The sequence below is a fragment of the Schistocerca americana genome, chromosome 9 (genome assembly GCF_021461395.2).
Source record: "Schistocerca americana isolate TAMUIC-IGC-003095 chromosome 9, iqSchAmer2.1, whole genome shotgun sequence".
Classification (NCBI taxonomy): Eukaryota; Metazoa; Arthropoda; class Insecta; order Orthoptera; family Acrididae; genus Schistocerca; species Schistocerca americana.
In genome coordinates this window covers 118,658,423-118,679,269 of record NC_060127.1, presented here as the reverse complement: position 1 = coordinate 118,679,269, position 20,847 = coordinate 118,658,423, and the positions used below count along the sequence as shown (strand labels likewise).

General features: G+C 40.6%; 1 protein-coding gene across 1 annotated transcript in view; it reads left to right on the top strand.

Moving 5' to 3' along the window:
* Positions 1-3,134: 3,134 nt before the first annotated feature.
* Positions 3,135-20,847, top strand: part of LOC124550850 (spectrin beta chain-like) — a 497,121-nt gene continuing 479,408 nt past the window's right edge. The window contains exon 1 of the mRNA XM_047125580.1: positions 3,135-3,220. The gene's annotated coding sequence lies outside the window, so the exon portion shown is untranslated. The remainder of the gene's footprint in view (positions 3,221-20,847) is intronic.

Here is a 20,847-nt window from a genome sequence, read left to right as displayed (position 1 = left end):
ATGTGCAACTTGTGATAAAATGAAAATCCACCTGAAACTTGCTCCAGAAACTGAATAACCTGAGTTAATGAAAGCTATCAAAGGACATCATGTGGAAGCTCATGCAGTTTGAAAAGTAAGAATGCCAATAAAGAAATTGAAAAGAACAGTAACAAAACACAGACCATTACATGTGATTTGCAGCAATATCTCCCAATTGCTTTACTCAAAAATTCAATATAATTTTACAAATGGGCATTATGGACAAATAATGTAATGCTATAGACTAATTATTGGCATGAGGCTGATGCTGCAAGTGGAATCCTGAATATACAGATTCAATCAGGATATCAAACCAGAAGAGAAAACATCGATAATGCATTCCAGCCACTGTTGAAGCCAAAATAAGAACAGCCATATTGCAATGATGTGCATGTCTGCCCTCCAGAAGTCCCCACCCTTGGAAATAATCGATTCTAAAGTTCTTATTGCTGGACACACCCCAAAGAGTGTGATTAGCATGTTTCATCGCACAATTTGACAGAGCAGAAGAGGAAAACTTTCAGTGGATCTATAGAACACCCACAGTAGTAGACATAATTGATTAGACAAACTGGGGGAAAAAGTTCCACTGCCATCAAAATGCATAAAAAGGCAGTTTTCCTGACTAAGCTGCTGTCTTGAAAACCCAACTACAAAATCACACAAATGACAATGACAGTTATCCATTCCAATGGCCTTCAGCTTAAAAACACCAACCAGAGATAATTCTTTATAAAACATCACTGATAAAAGAAGAACAATTTAAAACTGTGAGCTTCAGCAGGTGGGGAAAACAGCACTGAGCAGTGCTGGGAGTATTTACCCTGGTCCAGACGATGAAGAGGCATGGAATTTTTGTACATAACTATAATTTTTGTTTACTGTGATTTTTCCTGGATTAGTATAGAATAAATGATTATGTTCCTGAATACCTATGCTTCATCTATTAATTAATTAATCATTCATGAGAGCTCACAGAACCACATTTTCATAAGTTAACATCAAAGCTCCAATTTAGAGCATACAATGGGTCACGCCCACAATTTTTATTGCGCACTAACTTTAATGTTGAACACCAGTGACCAAACTTAATTTTAAATGGAAAAATCAATTTATACTGATAAGATACTTAGTTTTAGAATACACTAAGCAACAAAATAATTTTTTGTGACTATTACAGCATTTTGCACAAAGTCTAATTTTTGAACTTGACACACTGTCTTCTGTAACCACACATATTATTTTGGTAAAAAAATAAATAAATAAGTAAATAAAGAGACAATAGCTCTTCATTTCTCCTATTTCACTGTGTGTTGATCATCTTGTATAATTGTACTTAACTGATCAGAAATTGTGTTATTGCTGTCACCATTTTGCACTAATTCTCAGTACATATAATTTTCAGCCTATTAATTTCTCTTTTAAAATTCTCTAATCTCTCTGTACAATTAATAGGACTAAAATCCCATGTTCTGACCCACTGAACATCATATACATTTATCCTTCTGACAAAGTTCCTACCTGGATACCTGAATTGGGGACTACTGTATCTCCAAAAAAATTAATCTGAGAGGATGCTATCATCATTAAACCATATGGTAGAGCTACATATCCCCAAGGAATACAGCAGCTGCAGTTTTCCCTTGCTTTTTAACTTTCACAGTATCATCATGGAAAGGCCATAATTGTTAATGTTACAAGGCTACATAAATCAATTCTCCAGACTGGTGCCCCTGAAACTTCTGATTAAATTAGATTAGATTCAGTTTTAGGTCCACAGACCCAAAAAATGAGATGATTCTCGTGGGTGTGAAATGGCTGCTGCTCCTTTTCAGGGATCACATTAATCTCCCTCGCCATGGATACCCATCAGATGTGCCCCCAACACACTTCCTTACAGCACAACAGGCAAGTCTGCTTTCTCCTACATTTCTTTCCCCATCTGCACACTTTTGATTCTCCAATCATAAAAAGACCATGAGACTGCTATATAGAGGAAGGATGAAAAAAAAAAATATGTTGATGAGAGAAATGTGCTTTTTGGATGATGTGGGTAAGTAAAGAATGTGTATTAGTGTCAATTTTGTTCACACTCTGTCAAGTTTTTTCACCTAAAATTATATACTTATGGTCATTTTATTTTTCCAAGAGATTGCTCTTTGTCACATATTTGTAACACATTCTTGTAGCTGTTGTGATAGTGAGAGTGACTTGACCCTGACACACAAGCAGTGCAAACTATACGAAAATTAACTTGTTGCTCTTATTTTATTGACAGACCCTAGCTTTCCTTGTTAAATCAAGCACATAATACATGGTGATTGAATACTGAAAACGATAACTACTGTGGGTTGGGGCTGAGGGCTCCCATATCAGTTAATTGGTGTTAACATGGAATAGTGGAGGCTCACTACCGTTTTATAAAGTACACACATCACAAGTTTATTTAAGTGCAAAAGATTAGTGTTTGCATAAAGTGTATGGGGAGGATATTGCTAATGCTCGTTTTTCTAGAGATTTCAGTTGGGATACTGGTTGCTGTCATTATACAGAGCACTGAGGATGTAAAGAAGTTCAAATTACAGGTTAACTTTCTCTCTATAAACAGGAGCAACCAATTACTTTCCTTCTACCATTTCTGCCTGTTCGAGTGACCCACTTTTGCGTGTTTCATCAAAAACGTGTCATCACGGGAATTTAATGTTAGTTTAGCCTGTAGTCTTAATAGATCTCCTATGAGCGATGTTTCAAAGAAAAGGAATTTCCAATTCTTTTGCTGCCGTAGTGCCACGCCCACTTTCATTTTCTTGTTCATTCATCAGTCAGTAACCTAAAGGGGCCGGTGACATCATGGTAGTTTTGTAGCTATCCGCTTATAATCGGCATTGTGAATTACTGCGTCTATAACACATTCTACAGTCTTTACTGAACAAATTAATAAGAGAAATCGTGAAACATTTCCTTCTACAGTTGGTAGGTTCTGAACTGTGCCTCGTAAAGTGCTTAAAAAGCACGACTACTTTGCGCCGCGCAGCCATCTTTGTACTGTGCAGTTGAGCGGTCGTCCGACTAGGTGCAAAGCGAGTTCGTTGCAGTGTAGGTAATTTTCGGGCTGGTAGTGTGCTGTTGCAGGGGTGTGTGTGGCGTGTGTGTTAGTCCCTGTGTGTCTGCGACACCGAACGACCCGCCGATATACAAGGTAAGCACGTATTGTGCCACTTATGAAGAAATTAAATTGTTTTTCGGTGAATCGACCGAACTGTTTCTGTCACCCGCGCCTTCATAGTAGCCGTCTGCCGGAAATTTCTAATTGTGAAGTGCTCATTCCGCTATGTAGACAACTCTCAGTCGTTGAAAACGTTTGCAAGCTGTATCCACAGACTTCAGAGTAATGAAAGTGATCTTTATAACGTAAGTTTAATTTTGATAAACGCCATGTTTAAGAGTCTGCAGCACTTTAGGTTAAAGATGGTAAAGGTAATAAACAGTTACTGAACATTAGTTGTACATAACGAAATCTTTGAAGAATAGTTCCTGTCAAAGTATGCGGTCAAAATTATAAACTGCTTAGAATAATTTGTAGTAGTGCGGCTGGCTCTAAGTAGTACCTTATTTTCGAAGTACTGACTGATCGGCGAGTACCGAAGTATATTTCCTTGTACGCTAAATTAAATTGATAAGTCATCCGGAAGACGAAGAGTGATACAGTTCGTTAAATAAAATTTAACTAGCGCTAAGAAATTAATGAAATGATTTCAATATTTGAAGAAGCAATAAAAATGGTCTTGCTATTATCAAGATATTTCTAATGCAACTAAGTCATTAGTGCACAGAATTTGTGGGCAGTAGTGGCACTGTAAAGTGCCGACGCATAGGCGAAGTAGGACGAATTGTGCATAAATGAAACATAGGGGGAATTGAGTCAATTATCGATTCACGTGTCCTCTCCAGACTAAACACGTTTGTATATTCATATATCAGCTTATATGGCTCATCTTTTTCCTAGTAATAATTTGACAAATCCATTGTCAATGTAAAATGATCCTTGGCTGAATAAAGTACTTACTAACCGGGTGCAAGTAGTATCAAAGGGAGTGCCATTAAGTTGCCATAATTTTGCCGGTATAGTTGTCTGTGGCAGGTAAAGTAATGGAAAAATGTTAGCATCTTCAGAGTGCTATAAAAGTCTTCTGGAGAAGTACATGTACCGATATAGTATACTGTGTGTAAAAAATAGAAATAGGAATTTTCTATCCCAGAGTTGTTATATATGTAGTCAACAAGTAATAAATCATTGGTTTATCTGACATACAGTAGTGACGCCATTTATACTGCTTTGGAAGAGAGAAGGTAATCAAAGTGCATTTCTGTAAGCTTAACTGGCGGTTGTTAACGTCCTAGGTCTTGATATGAGAGAGAGCAATTTTTCGAACGAATTGTTGGAATTTGTGCTAAAAAATGTCGATATTGTGGTTAACATGTTTGTCAACGTTAAATTTTCCAATGTATTGGCATTAAAATGACAACTAACTTTGGGTTTTCCAAATCTTTTCCTCGCGTAATATAAACAATAGGCACCTAAACCCATCTGCATGTTTTTTGTTCAGTTTGGCATTTCAGCATTAGGAATGTATCGAAGATAGTGTTGAGTTTCCACTAAGAGAGGGATCTTTTCCAAGAAAGCCCGCATCATTTTTGATGTCCTTATACGCTTGTTAAACGTAGACATGTGTTTCAAGTGGCGGGTGTGGCAACACAGTAGTTCAGCTTGCTAGAATTCACTCCGGTAGGGTGGGATCAGATTTCGACAGTTATACGGCTTTCTTACACAGGGTTACAGTCTTTCTACCGTCAGTTGTTGGTCAATGAGCTAACACAACAACAAAAAATCTCCAGCAACTCAAACCTTTTTTTAACATACACTTTTCGTATAAAACTTGATACTTGGCGTACTTTGTAGCTACACAAAACAAACGTCAGCTGTCTATTTCGTGGTAAAGTTGAAGCTTCTAATGAGAAAATTAGTGGTAATTCAGACGCCGAAGTCCAAATATTGCGATAAATTATAAGGATGTGTAACAATGAAAACTTACTTTAGTATTGAAAAGGTACCGGTTTCCAATTTCCAGACGTTTGCCGCCAGCAAGTTTAACGACTTAATCACGAGAGCAGACATAACCCATCTACGCGGATTTTTGTGAAATTGCGACACACTGTTTTGGAAGTTAGTTACAAAAAGATGCAAATCAAATGAGTAGCAGAGTTTCTGTGGTAGCAAAGTGATTCATATTGTCTTCTGTCACTTCTTTGGCAGAGGTTGAAAAGCGTTATTTATTACGAGCCAGTTTGCGGCTTATTGGGCCTTAGTCACGCAACAACCGACAGTAGCCTTATAATCCGAAAACTGGTGCCAGTAAACAAATACAACAGAGCAGAAACGCAGTTTGTTTTCGAGCCCTAAATATGATTCATATTCGTAACAAAAACTGGTACTTTTGGGTGTATAAGTTTTGACACTACCAGGCAACAAACATCGAACACTGAATTTACTCCTCAGTGTAAAAGACTGACAATTTTTAAGAAGTTTAAAGTGTTGCTCCGAATAATGAGTCTGCCGTAATAACAACATTGCAGGCAACGGCCTTTCGTTGTGAGAGTGTAAGGCAACTAGAAATAGTCGGGCAGAGTGGGTGGCTACATGGGCAGACAATATCAACCAGACGGGAGTATTTAAGCTAATTAATTACATAGATACAGACGTTTCGTCTACTCGTCCGGGTTTTTTGGACGGTCGTCCATCGTTTGCAAGAACAGTTGCTCTTTTTAATAAACAGAACTGTTATGGAAACAGTCTTTTGCGACGGAGTCCTTGCAAAAAATTTCTCGGTTAACATGTCGCATTAAATTCGGACAAAATCCCAGGCTTGCAGTTAAGTTTTTACAGACTAGACATACGGTCTTAGAGGAAATTTTCCTGAGGCTAAGTATATGAAAAAGATATGTGATTAAGGTGTTATAATAAGTCTTCACCTGAGGGAGATTATTATTTATCACCCTGAGGCGTAAAAGTCGGCAAGCACGTTTTTGCAGCTGTAAAGTGTTGATGGGACTATTCTGTTTCATTTGATGAGAACAAAAATGACTATAATGTGAGATTTGTGGTAGAAAAGCATGTTAAGTACTTCGCTGTGATAATATACACTGTTGCTATTGGGACAATTTAATGAATCTAATAATAATTCAGTTTAAAGCATGGTGAAAGGTAATTCAGCGCAATTTCGCAAGAAGGGGATGTCACTTCATAAGCTTATAATTATGAGGGTATGCTGAACGTTGTTAGTACCAAGTAGTATTTTCAGGTATTTATGACGCTGGATGTTGTAATGCGCAAAATAAGCTACACTCCGCTTACTAGAATAGTGTGTAGGCCACGGAGAAGTTCGGAGCGCCAATCCATAGTTAATCGTATCGTATATAGTATCCACGTTAGCACTTCATCGTATTTGCTTTTTTGGGACAGTTCCAGGCACTGAACGAAGAGGCTTAAGGCAATGATAAGACACTATATACGTGTTCAGAGAGTCGACGGTTGAGATACCTGGCCGGCCAGTCAGACTTCTGTGATTTCCATAAATCACTGATGGCGAGATAGTTCCTACGAAAAAGCACGACAGATTTCCTTCTTATCCCGAACTTGTTCTGTCTCTAATGGCCTCGACGTCGCTGTGACGTTAAATCCTAATCTTCTTCCCCCTTAAAATTCTAGGTACCTGTCACAAGGATTCCTCGTTAAATGGCAAGTTCCTACCGTATAAGGGCTGGATGAGCAGGTTGTTTTAAATAATCTGCCATATGTTTTCAGCTTATGGGGCTCTTAAGGGCATTGATGCCCTTAGGAGTGTGGGTTTAGGAATTTTGTTCTGTTGAGGCTCCCACCCAATTGGTTTGTTCTTATTCATTTGATTATGTATTTTTCTCTACATTTCTTTTCGTGGTGAAATTCCGCATCCCGGTATTTACACATAAGGGGAGCCACCAGTGAAAAACTCAATTGGAAAGGATACTGGTTGCTGTACTGACCAATCGTTTAATTATTTTGCTATCTTGTCTTTGGGTATATGTTAGTTGCCGTTTAGTATACTCGCATTCTGTTTAGATGACCTAAACCTATGTCATCTATCTTGTTCGCTCAATAGCCACACATGGGATAAAGACTGGGATTATTTTCTATCTTTGCTCTAGTGCTCTAGCCGTGACTATTGATCATCTGTCAACATAGGACGTCACTACCGTAAATCTTATTCTAACCTATTTTGGCTCGAAGGGAAGGACTACTTTTGCACTCTCAATTCACTATTCTCGCAGTTGTTCACATGTTCGTAATTCCTAGGTCTTGGGCAAATTTTTTTAGCGGACAAGATTACATCTGGGGGGGGTGGGGGGGGTATGAAGTGGGTTGTGCTGAATTCGTAAATGGGCGTAGTTAGTCTTTCATTGGTCCGTTTTTTCTAGTCCTGTTCAGACCATATTTTCCGATTTCTGGTGTGATCTTTACCCCGTGTGGGCGGGTATTAGTTACTGTATATACCGTTTGTTGTGGTGCAGTTTAGCCTTGCGAGGAAGGGAAGCGAACCATCGTGAGAAGCACTTTCTATTAGTAAACCTCTTGTGTTCCAACCAGGCTTCGGCATGATGGCGGCGGTACTTTGTACTCCAGTACTGGGTGTCGGTGGAAATATTTTTTTTGCAGGTAGAGCTCGGAAATGAGTACACATGCTCCCGTCACTGCTGGAGATAACGTCAAGATAGCTTATCCACTGCTACAGAGCCGCGATAAAAGGCGTGGTCGGCCAACAGCGATGGATTAAGATAGTGCACACATCTTAACTGTGAAAGCGCTTTCTACCTGTTTCTTCAGTGTCGGTTGTAAGATTATAATGATGGGACATGAAGCTGTCGACAAACTGAATAGTAGACACGCTGGTGGTATAACCCTTTGTAACCTAACCTGCAGCTGAGCACGCTCTTAATAAAGGATACAATTGGCTCTCACACAGAAAGCTTCATTATTACTTAAATCATGCTATTCTATCCTGTGCAAGCATCGTCATCTCTAACTACAGCAAACACACATTCATTAGAACCTGCTTGCTGTATCCATATCGCGGTGCCTCTCTGCGATTTTTACTCCCAACATTCGTACCCAATATTTAATTCAGGATTCCTTGACGTCACAGAACGTGTGCAATGAACCGATCCCTTCTTTTAGTTATTTTCCTTCATTTAGTTACATTGTCACAATTTTCTCCCCAATTCTATTAGTATCTCCTAATTGGTTACGGTATCTGTCTAATCTTCAGCAATTTTCTATATCACTACATTTGAAAAGCTTGCATTTTCTTAACTATTTATCGTCCACGTGTCACTTCCGTACACAGCTACACTTTTCTGACAAATCCCTTAGGAAAAGACTTCTTAACAGCTAAATTTATCTTTGATGTTAACAAATTCTTCGTCTTGAGAAAAGCGTTTCTTGCCACAAGTTATTTTATTGCCCAAGTAGCACAACTCGTATGCTGCTTTTGTCTCGTTTACTAAACGTAACTCCCTCAGCACCGCCTGATTTAATTAGGCTACATTCCAGTATCCTTGTTTTGCTTTTGTTAATGTTCAACTTGCCCTCCTTATAAGACTATCCATTGCGTTCAGCTCCACTCCCAAGTCATTTGCTGCCTCTGAATTGCAGTGTCATCGCCAAGCCTGAAAATTTTTATTTCTTCCTTCCATAACCTTAATTCTTTTTCCAAATTTTTACTTGCTATCCTTCGCAGCTTGCTCAGTGTCCAGATTCGATAAAATTGGGGATAGGCTACAAACCTGCCTCACTCTCTTCTGAACGACTGCTGCCCTTTCATGCACTTAGATTCTTAAACTTGCCGTCTTGTGTCTGTACAAGTTGTAAATAACTTTTCACTCTTCGTGTTTTACCCCCGCTAACTTCAGAAGTTTAAAGAGTGTAATCCAGTCAACATGTTAGAAACTTGAAAACGACAGACCACAGTGAGAAAAGTAAGCCCTTGTGGTTTCCATCGGCGGACGAACATATGACCTCGAAATGCAAAGTGTGTGAAAGTAGTCAAAGATTCGCCTGACCGTTATCTTACGGCCAAAGACTACCTTCAGACCTAATAGTAGCTGCATAAAAGGTGACAACGTTGTCGTCAGTCCTAACAGAGCGGCTGTATGACGATCTTCACTACACTCTTATCCTTCCGTGACAACTTGCTCCATAGATAGAAATGGTGACATCGCCACTGGAACGTAGTGATCCCCCCTTTCTTAGTAAAATAAAGCGATTATCTCGATCGCAAAGTATTTTTATTAACAGGTGACCTATTTCAGTGTCTTATGCGCCCGTAAGTAAAGCTGTCATCAATCCATGTATTGTATCGAACACCCCAGTGCTTTACCAGGCATGGTCGTGTTGGAAGTGACAAGGCGTTGCCTTCCTGTGAGCTTACTTACCCAGCCAGTCATAGGACGACCTACAAATTAACGTGGATTCCGAACTGCCGGAACTCGCTATTTTTCACACACTCTGCCAGATTTAAAATGCCTGGCTGCGAATAGTACGAGGGGTGTTCATTACGTAATGCAACACATTTCTTTTTCGATTGAGAAAGCGGGATTTGGTGTGGGACATAGTGGAATATTCTCGCTTCATAGTTTCATAAAGTTCTGATAGGTGGCGGCGCTATACGTCTGTAACGGAGGTGTTCCAGGTTTCTTTTGGCGGAAAACCAGGGCATCGCAGACATTAATACGTGCTTGCAAGATGTCTGCGAAGATCTGGCAGCGAACAAAAGCACGATGAGTCGTTGGGCGAGGCCCGTCATTGAAACAAGGTCGCGCAGACCTTTCCATCTCCCGCATGGCACCCGGCCGGACACAGCCGTGACTCCTACAATGTTGGAACGTGCAGACACTCTCAAAACGAGGGATCACAAACAAACCACTTCGCTGCCCAGCTGGGCGTTTCTGTTGTTAGCGCTGACACATGTCTGCGCACTCGTGAGGAAGTCACGAAACTTCATTGTACTGTTCTTACTCATCTACCCTGCAGCCCGGATCTCGCAACGTCAGACTTCCACCTGTTTGGGCCCGTGAAGGATGCACTCCGCGGGAAGCATTGCATTGATGATGGGGGAGGTTATTGATGCAGCAAGACTTTGGTTCCGACGTCGACCACATGCGAGGTACCGTGTGGGCATACAGACCCTCGCAGTAAAGTGGCGTAAGGCTGTCGCATTGAACGGTGGTTATGTCGTAAAATGATTTTGTAGCCAAAAGAATGATGAATAATATTGTTTACTGGAATCCTGAATAAAACCAACCTGATCTGAGAAAATGTTTCATTACTTATTGAACGCCCCGTACCTAACGGGAACAGCAGTTTCATAAGCAGCAGGCTCAGAGGTATTCGTAATCATGCATTTTATACCCGAGTGAAGCCGTTCATCTGTAACTGCGATTGAAGGAGAAAATTTTAAACTTACCTCTAGTTCATAGATGGGTGTGCGCACGCGCGCCCGCAGTAACGGATGTTCTATTCCCTCTAGAGCAGTTATTCCTACCTGGGTGTAATTACCCCGTGAGGGGTAAACTAAAATTTTATAATGGGTAAAAAAAATGAATTGTTTCGGTCACGAAACTAAATTATTTTTAAAAGATCGTTATTATTTATTTACATTTTTTAGACTCATAGAGAATCTCACAAAGCAAATTATGACCTATGACAGTTATTTTTCATGTTCTTCCAGAATTGTTTCACCATCCAGCTATGTGTACCACGACGTTCGTTTAAGCACTTTCTTCTAAGTAACTTGGGCTTGTCTTCTGATGAAATTTCGATCTTCCATGTATGTCGGTGAGATTTTGGCATTTTTTAGATCAATTTGGACTTGTTTTATCCGTACTGTTTCTGTAAGTACGCCAAAATTTTGTTAGTCGGTTGTCATCAAATCTCGTGATGTGCCCATAGTATTTCAGTCGCCGTTTGCGGAAATCGGTTTCGGTGTTGGAATAATTTTCTGTGACTGTGAGTGATTGTAGACGGTATCCTTCGTCTGTGAGTTCTGGCTAAGGATTTTTCGGGTGATCTTTTTCAGCCTTTTTGATATTTTCGAGGTCTCCTTTGTAATTAAGGTTTAGAGTCTCGCTGGCGTAGAATGTTTAAAAGTTTGAAATGATATTTAACTGGACACCCTAGCTGCAAACAGGCGTTGATATACTTCATTGGGGACATGTTGAAAATGTGTGCCCCGACCGGAACTCAAACCCGGGATCTCCTGCATACATGGCAGACGCTCTATTCATCTGAGTCACAGAGGATAGTGCACCTGCAGGGACTTATCCCTTGCACGCTCCCCGTGAGACCCACATTCCCAACATGTCCACACGACTACATTCGTAGTGCGCCTAATAGATGTTTGCCCATCATACTCATTACTCGTGGCAGATTAATCTACCAAGTCCCGTACGAGTTCGGACATAGCGTGTGCGTTCGCGCAAGGTGGTCAGTGGCCGGGAAGCCATATCTTAACTATATATGATCCTTTTCTTGTCGTAACCTGATGGGTCTCCAGATATTTAGATTTTTCAGTTCTTGTTCCCGTTCTTTGATTATTAAATTTCTTAAGACTAATACTGATTACGTAAGTTATGTTTTCAGATACTAGCATTAAAGCGTGACTATATAGTGGAAGCTTCAACGTGTGAAGCCAATGTATGAACATTATCTTCTTCAGATAATCCACCAACTGTGCATACACACATTTCGTACTTTGTACCATACATCTATGACAGTAAAGTTGAGATACATACTTACATCACACATGCTTAAATATGCCTTTCGCGAGTTGTAAGTAGTTCCCGCAGTAGACCACAAATTGGTTCATAATTCACAACAATAAACGAACTAATTAAGATCACAACGCAACATTTATGTAATGGTTACTACAGTGCTGTAGGGCCTAATTACTACTACTACTACTACTACTACTACTACTACTACTAATAATAATAATAATAATAATAATAATAATAATAATGGCGGTGGTCATACACGAAGTACTGGCAGCCTCACAACTTCAGTGTCTAACATTTCAGAAGTATTATTGTCTAAGCAATAGACCTCAAATGCCGCTTTATAGGCTTTTAATTCGAAAATTGCTCTAAAATGCTACTTTTGCTGCTCAATTATCACATAATTTTCCCTAATAAGGCCTGCACTATAGGTTCAGTCAGTGATGTTATAAATTTAATATAGGGCTGTGGGTGCGGCCAACACGCGTCTTTGATGCTAGCCATTGAAACCACTGCCTGTACTCACACATCACTGTTCAACCAAACATTGCGCACTCCCTTGATAAAGACGAGTTGCTCGCTGACCACAGTACGACGTACACACGTAATCGAAGTACTGCGGCTACAGCTGGACTGCCACAACATACGCAGGTGTAACTGTATCAAAGCTGTCTGCATCCGTACGAGTTGCGCCTCTCACATTTCTGTGTGTGTAGGTGACGCCGCCACCGTAGCAGCTGGAACCTCAGGCATGACATCACGTGCGCGAAACTCGAAATAGCAAAGACAGCGGCCGCGATCGATGCTGGCTGCAGTGTTACTTTTTGCGGAAAGGTCAAGGAGAACGGTGGCGCCAGCCGTGGATTAGCAGCAAACCGCCTGTGAGTCATCTCCGTCCCATACACGGCAGGCGTATGGGAAACTGCGGTCCCAAAACTGAACTATTATTGGAGAAAGCGGGAGTTTACTTTCCCCTCAAACTAATGTGACGCTCATCTTGTGCTCATTTTCGACTGTAATGCTGGACTGAATCGACTTTAATACCAACAAGTCTTGGGTGCTATACGTGCATTTAAAAAGTGAAGCATTCAGCATCATCAAATATAGGGTTTTTCAAAAAGAATGATTTGATTTCACAACTTCATATTAATTGATTAACGTACTATAAATAGGAGATGGATTGCAAAATACTCAAAAAATCATAGTTTTACTTCGCTTTGATGAAAGGAGAAAATGTAAAAATGCAGTAAATGAAGCAGGCAAAAAGAAATGCAAACGTCTCAAAATGAGATCGACAGGAAGTGCAAAATGGCTAAGCAGGGATGGCCAGAGGACAAATGTAAGGATGTAGAGGCTTATCTCACTAGGGGGTAAGATGTATACTGTCTACAGGAAAATTAAAGAGACTGGAGAAAAGAGAGCCACTTGGATGAATATCAAGAACTCAGATGGAAACCCAGTTCAAAGCAAAGAAAGGAGAGCAGAAAGGTTGAAGGAGTATATAGAGGGTCTATAAATGGGCGATGTAATTCAGGACAATATTATTGAAATGGAAGAGGATGTAGATGAAGATGATACTGCGTGAAGAGTTTGACAGAGCACTGAAAGACCTAGGTCGAAACAAGGCCCTGGGAGTAGACAACATTCCATTAGAACTACTGACAGCCTTGGGAGAGCCAGTCCTGACAAAACTCTACCATCTGGTGAGCAAGATTTATGAGACAGGCGAAATACCCTCAGACTTCAAGAAGAATATAATAATTCCAATCCCAAAGAAAGCAGGTGTTGACAGATGTGAAAATTACCGAACTATCAGTTTAATAAGTCACAGCTGTAAAATAATAACGTGAATTCTTTACGGACGAATGGAAAAACTGGTAGAAGCCGACCTCGGGGAAGATCAGTTTGTATTCCGTAGAAATGTTGGAACACGTGGGACAGTACTGACCTTACGACTTATCTTACAAGATAGATAAAGCAAAGGCAAATCTACGTTTCTAGAATTTGTAGACTTAGAGAAAGCTTTTGACAATGTAGACTGGAATACTCTTTCAAATTCTAAAGGAGGCAGGGGTAAAATACAGGGAGCGAGAGGCTATTTACAATTTGTACAGAAACCAGATGGCAGTTTTAACAGTCGAGGGGCATAAAAGGGAAGCAGTGGTTGGGAAGGGTGTGAGACAGGGTTGTAGCCTCTCCCCGATGTTATTCAATCTGTATATTGAGCAAGCAGTAAAGGAAACAAAAGAAAAATTCGGAATAGGTATTAAAATCCATGGAGAAGAAACAAAAACTTTGAGGTTCGCCAATGACACTGTAATTCTGTCGGAGACAGCAAAGGACTTGGAAGAGCAGTTGAACGGAATGGACAGTGTCTTGAAAGGAGGATATAAGATGAACGTCAACAAAAGCAAAACGAGGATAATGGAATGTAGTCGAACTAAGTTGGGTGATGCTGCGGAAATTAGATTAGGAAATGAGACACTTAAAGTAGTAAAGGAGTTTTTCTATTTGGGGAGCAAAATAACTGAAGATGGTCGAAGTAGAGAGGATATAAAATGTAGACTGGCAATTGCAAGGAAAGCGTTTCTGAAGAAGAGAAATTTGTTAACATCCAGTATAGATTTGTCAGGAAGTCGTTTCTGAAAGCATTAGTATGGAGTGTAGCCATGTATGGAAGTGAAACATGGACGATAAATAGTGCTACAGAAGAATGCTGGAGATTAGATGGGTAGATCACATAACTAATGAGGTATTGAATAGAATTGGGGAGAAGAGGAGTTTGTGGCACAACTTGACTAGAAGAAGGAACCGGTTGGTAGGACATGTTCTGAGGCAAATTTAACGTTGGAGGGCAGCGTGGAGGGTAAAAATCGTAGAGGGAGACCAAGAGATGAATACTCTAAGCAGATTCAGAAGGATGTAGGTTGCAGTAGGTACTGGGAGACGATGAAGCTTGCACAGGTTAGAGTAGCATGGAGAGCTGCATCAAACCAGTCTCAGGACTGAAGACAACAACATAAATATAAATGCTCTACATGTTCATTATCAGGTGCTCGGAGATCCTCTAGACGATGGTTAAATTGGTCATATACTTTAAACAGTGTACCTGCTTTTACAGAAGTTATGGCAGCTGTTATTCTGTTTTTCACTGGTTTTGTCTCACGAGGCAAAGGGGAGATAAACACTTTCTTTGAAATATTCCCAAAAGAAAAAAACCGCGTGGGGTCATTTCTGGCGATCTTGGATGTCAGGAAAGCAGGACGATGTCTTGGGGTCCCGTGCGTCCTAAAAAGCGTCGAGCTATCTTTAAATGCTGCAGAATTGGATTTTTCTACAATTCATGACTCCGGTGACTTCATTTTTTCCAACAGGATGTAGCTCCACCGCAGCGTACGTCAGTTTCTCAATGACACTGAGCCTCAGCGTTGGATAGGGAACACTGGACCCTGATACACTGTGCTGCTTTCTTGGCTTCCTAGATCGCCAGACGTTACCCCATGCGATATTTTCTTCTGGGAACGTTTGAAGGAAAGTGTGTTCATCTCCCCCTTACATCGGGGCATAGGAGCAGTGAAGAACAAAAGAGCCTCTTTAACTTCTTTAAAAGCAGATACATTGTGTAACGTTTAAGACCAATTTATCTATCGTCTAGATGTTATCCGTGCTGCTTCTTCTGATAGTGGACGTGTAAAGCATTTTTAATAGCATAGTAAAACTAAGATTTTCTGAGTATTTTGCAATCCATCCATTGTTTCTAACGTGTTATCAATAAATATGAAGGTTTGAAGTCAGGTAATTCTCTTTGAAACACCCTGCACTATTCGACCAGTAAACCTCTTGAGCCATTACAGAATTGAACTCAATGCATAAAATAGCTACAATCGTCTGATTACTTTACAGATGAGGCTGTGTTAAACATTTGTCTTAAAGCATGCGAGCAAGATAAAGTAAAGGAAGAGTTTGAAATTATGCTTAAAACCGTTGGTAACCGCTAAGTTACCGGCGGATTATAAAACTGTTGGAGCACAAAAGTTGCGAATATGCTCCTATTTAAAAGACTCTCACTGAAAAAAATGGGGTACGAACTGCCTCATTCTGCCTACCTCAGCACAATTTCCCAAAAATTTTACCATCCGAACGTGTTGCACTCTTTCTTGATATGCAGCTCGTCGCTCTGGCGCTCTCTCCGCTAACTGCAACTTGCTCCGCAAGGAGCATTTTTCCACTTGGTTCTCTTCTTTTCACTGTTACGTCAGGGCGTCACATTCACATGAAACGAAGTTTATGGTCCAGTGAAATTTTCATCGTGTACATTTGTGAAACTGAGGTAACAAAAACTAATTCCACACAGCAGACGTGATTTTAGGTGCACAAAAATTTTGCATACGTCTCAGTACTACAGCATAGGGTTCCCAGAATCCTTGTGATAATAATGGAGACACTTTACAGCATTTTTTTCCGTGCTACATCACATTTTAAACTAAGTTTTCACCCTCACACCGGATTTTACATGCGTATTTTGTGTAAAAGTAGGGTAACCATGAACCAATGTATCTCGGAAAAGGATAAAAATACTAACAAAATTTTGAAGGTATTTAGAGTTCTCGATGTTTAGAATATATCGAAAAAATTACAGCCACTTGCAATGCATAGCAAAAATGGAATCAGAGGCTGTGTTTTGGTAAACAAAAGCCGTGTTTTTGGGGCGTTTCTCGTTAGCTGATAAAGAATTTTGAGAACTTGAAAATGTCACTTCTAGATAAATAATACGTAGCGAATGTGCCGTTAAAATTGGAGCATTCAGCTGCGGTTGCTCATTTAGATTCCTGTTGCTGATGGCAAAAAAGATGAAAAATGCTTTTTCGTGTTTTCTCCGGAAACGCGCGTAAATAGTCTTGGGTTAGCAATATCTGTTGCGAATAGTGTTCGTTGTGAAGTAGTAGTAAATTAAAACATCACCCCAGATGCTGAAGTTTAACTGCATGAGCAACGAAAACGTAGTAAGCGATAAAGCTTTTCCTTTGACCATTTTGTGGCGGTTGTCAGCGAGAAAAAGTTCCCTAAAGATTTGAAATTATGTGTAAAGTTTTCTGGAAATCTGAGTGGTCTCGTTCTCAAATACTAGATTAATATAGTTTGGCTATTTGCGCGCCTTGAGTTATGCTGCACTAGGACAAACGCACAGTTCCTGATAATACTTGTGATATTGTGTTGAACTTTTAACATACTCTACCTCTTAATGAGTAGATTACGGTAGCATTTTAAATTTGGCCAATAATAACTCGAAATGTAGAAAATCAATTTTTTTCAGTCCCTGAAAGCCGCCAGATAGGCAACCTGGAGCCGATATTGGTTTCTGGGATAGCGATTTAGTAATATAGATTCTCTCGAAGGAATTGTGATAGTTTATATAGGTTCCGCGCAAAGGGTGGGGGAGGGGGGGGGGGAAGTGGCAAACGTACTTTCGCTTCAGGATTATGGACACAAGCTTTGTATTCATTGCGGGATTCTCAGTAATTTCCAGCATTCATTGACAAGGCGACTGCGGTCCCTCACGCTAGGATCTTTTTTAGGGCCTCTTTTTTTTTTTTTTTACGCTGTGTTACATAGTTACGTGAGGTACGCCATCACGCTCCACAGTCGGCGTCGATACACCACCAAATCGGGCAGCTTCATTCACTGCTCGTTGAAGCAGAATAGCACCTTTCTGCAATTCTCTCACGGCCTCAGGTGTTCCCATTCAACCGACTGGCAAATACACAACACAGCACTTCGCCTGCATCATGTGCGAGTAGCCTTAAAGAACATCCGATTTCCCTGTCTTACTTCGAATATTACCTGTACATCTGTCGACTTGGTTCCGTTAAGAACGACGTGTTGAGTTCTATCTGCAAGAAAGTCTAGGATCCAATCGCAGGTCTGCTCCGATACTCCGTATGCTCGTATTCTTTTAACGCAATGTGGGACGGTGTCAGATGTGGGAACGTGTGGTGAAAAGACAAAAATGTGATTCGGTTGTGATAATTTCGCGTGGCTCAGTGGGCTCGTGCAAGTCTTTTAATTTTACGCCACTTCGGCAGCTTGGGTGTCCTGAAGTTATGTCAGTAATACTATTGATTGGAAGCGGACTTACAGTTCAACGTGGACCCGAACCACACGTCGTTAATGGCGAATCTTCACATCGTAGAGAGGTGAAGATCAAGTGAAAACCAGCCTGGAAAAAAAAGTCGTGTTCCGATCGGAAGTCGTAACCGCGCCCCCGCAGTTTCCAGAAACGCGCTTTACCGCTGGATAGCCAAGTGCGGCGAAAGTCCAGTAATAATTAACTTTGTCTAAACGCAAACTGCATTGATTTTAGCAAGTGCGGAAGAATGGTTCAAAATATTAACAGTGTAAATGTGTGTTCAGTGGTGGTAGACGATGGAGGTGTTATTGGTATATTGTTCGTAAGGGCACATTACTTGCCTTCAATCAGCCGGATGATTGACTGCTTTCTTCGCGTTTTATCAATAGTTAATCATTTCTTATTGACCCAGGTACTTCCCATTTATCTTTGATACTTCTTGGGCAGCAAAAGCAGCAACTTCTTTTGACCTGCAAATGTAATGCGGTCAAATCTGTCGAAGGCATTCAACGCGATATGCCAGTATTAAGAGATACGACCGATGTGTGTGTGTGTGTGGGAGCGAGAGTTAAGGGAAGAAACGGCTAGACAACGGCGAGGTATCCAGTGGCTCGTGTGGGAGGTGTGTTGATGTCCGGCAGATGCCACGGTCACTGTGACGTACCATCGTGATATTGTCGCTGTAGTTGCAAATCGTATGCAAATTAGTCATGACTCTGCGTGTGACATTGTTCCTATCCAACGGACACTGTATTCGTTACGGTCGACAGCTACAGCTGGTTTGGCTGCCTGGCGGAGGTGGGTCGATCGCCCGCGGGTCAGACATTCCAGTGTAGACTATAAAATATGGACCCTTCCTCAACCTGAAGGTGGGGATGGTGGTTGTTGCCGAAACAACTGGTTTTCGGATTTATCGGTTTTTTCAACGTCAGTTGAACCTGACAATGAAACGTTAAAAACGTCCGACCTGACCGGTTTCTGAAATAAGATATCCGATTTTGTATTCCTCTTATTTCCTGTAAAAATCGTAAAAATCAAAGAGTGAAGAAATTTGACTCCTTCAGTTCTAAGATACATAAAATGAAAATAAAATATTAAAGTAAATAGGAAAAGCCAAGAAAACTTGGTCCGTCCAAGGTTCGCTGCTTTCACGGAAAGGGATAAGTGGTTGAATACTACAAAAAAAAAACACTTGTATTCTCTTGTTGATTCTAATTTTTTGAAACTCTGCTCAAAAATAATGTAATCAAGAATCATACCACCATTTGGGCATTAGGTGTAGTGAGTGCTGAAGTGTGAAATCTGAGGTTGAAGAGCCCTATTGTTCATGTTAATTTGTCCATTTTAAAGAAGCAGATAAAGGCATATTACGTATAGGCAATAGCTTAGCTATTTTCAGTGTTCATCGTAAACCATGCATGAGCTGTTAAGTTTCCAGCTTATATGATGTCGCAAGTTTGTCGCGGTTCCTCCTGTTCTTAATCTTTCAAGAGAATGGAGCATTGTGCTTCCTTGTTACCGCACTTCGTAAAACACTTCCAGACGAGGGATGGCACCATTCTGTAAAGTACAACTAATGTCCGGCGATGACAGCGTGAAACTGCCCTATAGACGAGATGGGTCGAGTCTCGCACATTGCTTTGTACACGCATACCATTCAGTGCGCCACGTCACATGGGAATAGTTTTATCATTGCCTAAGCAGTACTGTACTAATTCTAATACCACGCGTTTGTTGCTAGTTTCTGTCGACATTTGATCTCGTTTTACATTTTCAGTAATACCGCAATATTTCAAAGCAATATGAATTTTTGCGAATAATCATTTAAAACTTAATTTAAAAACCAAAAATTGTGGCGTTGCTGCTATGGTAAATATTTCGTTTTTACCCAGTTATTAGTAAAAAATAAACACCTGTTATAACGTACACCAAACAAATTGCGAAAAATACCTGTTATTCAGAAATACAATACCGGTATCGCTTTAGGCCGGTCGAGTTTTCTCATCCCTGCCTGAAGGTTGTTATTTTCGAACACTCGTGTACATTACTCGGCTCGGTCGTATTGCAGGTGGTTTGCCGATCTTTGAACTGACTTACCCACACAGTTATAAAGAAACCTGCAGCTTGCGAGTCGGCCGGAGTGGCCGAGCTGTACGCTCGCAGGTTCGAATCCTGCCTCGGGCATGGATGTGTGTGATGTCCTTAGGTTAGTTAGGTTTAAGCAGTTCTAAGTTCTAGGGGACTAATGACCTCAGATGTTAAGTCCCTTAGTGCTCAAAGCCATTTTTTTCAGCTCACGAGGGTTAACCATCATCATATAGTTTCATCGCGTCGATAAAATTAAGCTGCATCCCTGAAACTCTGTGATAGTGTTCTTCATACACCATTCAGTGAGACATTTTCCTCCATCGATGAGGAAGGTTGCACTGACTGGTTGTAGAAGCCTTTAATACCGTCGTCACCATTCTGAAAATGCCTGTCACGAAGTGATTTTTTGGAAAGAGGAAAAAGTCACTAAGAGCCATGTCATGTGAACAGAGAAGGGAGACAAAATTTGGGAGGCCAGAGAAGTCGCATATGTGACTCTCTCCTGTGCAGTATGAGAGCGCGAGCGTTGCGGAAGAAAACACCCCCTCGGACTTTGCTTTTGCTTGACTCCTGGTACGCATTTAAAAAATCTTAGTCCTTTAGAGAAAACTATCCCTCTTGAAAAGTGTGACATTGCAGTCCCTACTACCTGGAATCACTGGACAAATTCAGCCACTCGTGTTTGGTTTTTTCCGTGCGTATAAAAGATATGATACAAGGTGTACAACTTTGCTTCCGACGTTTTT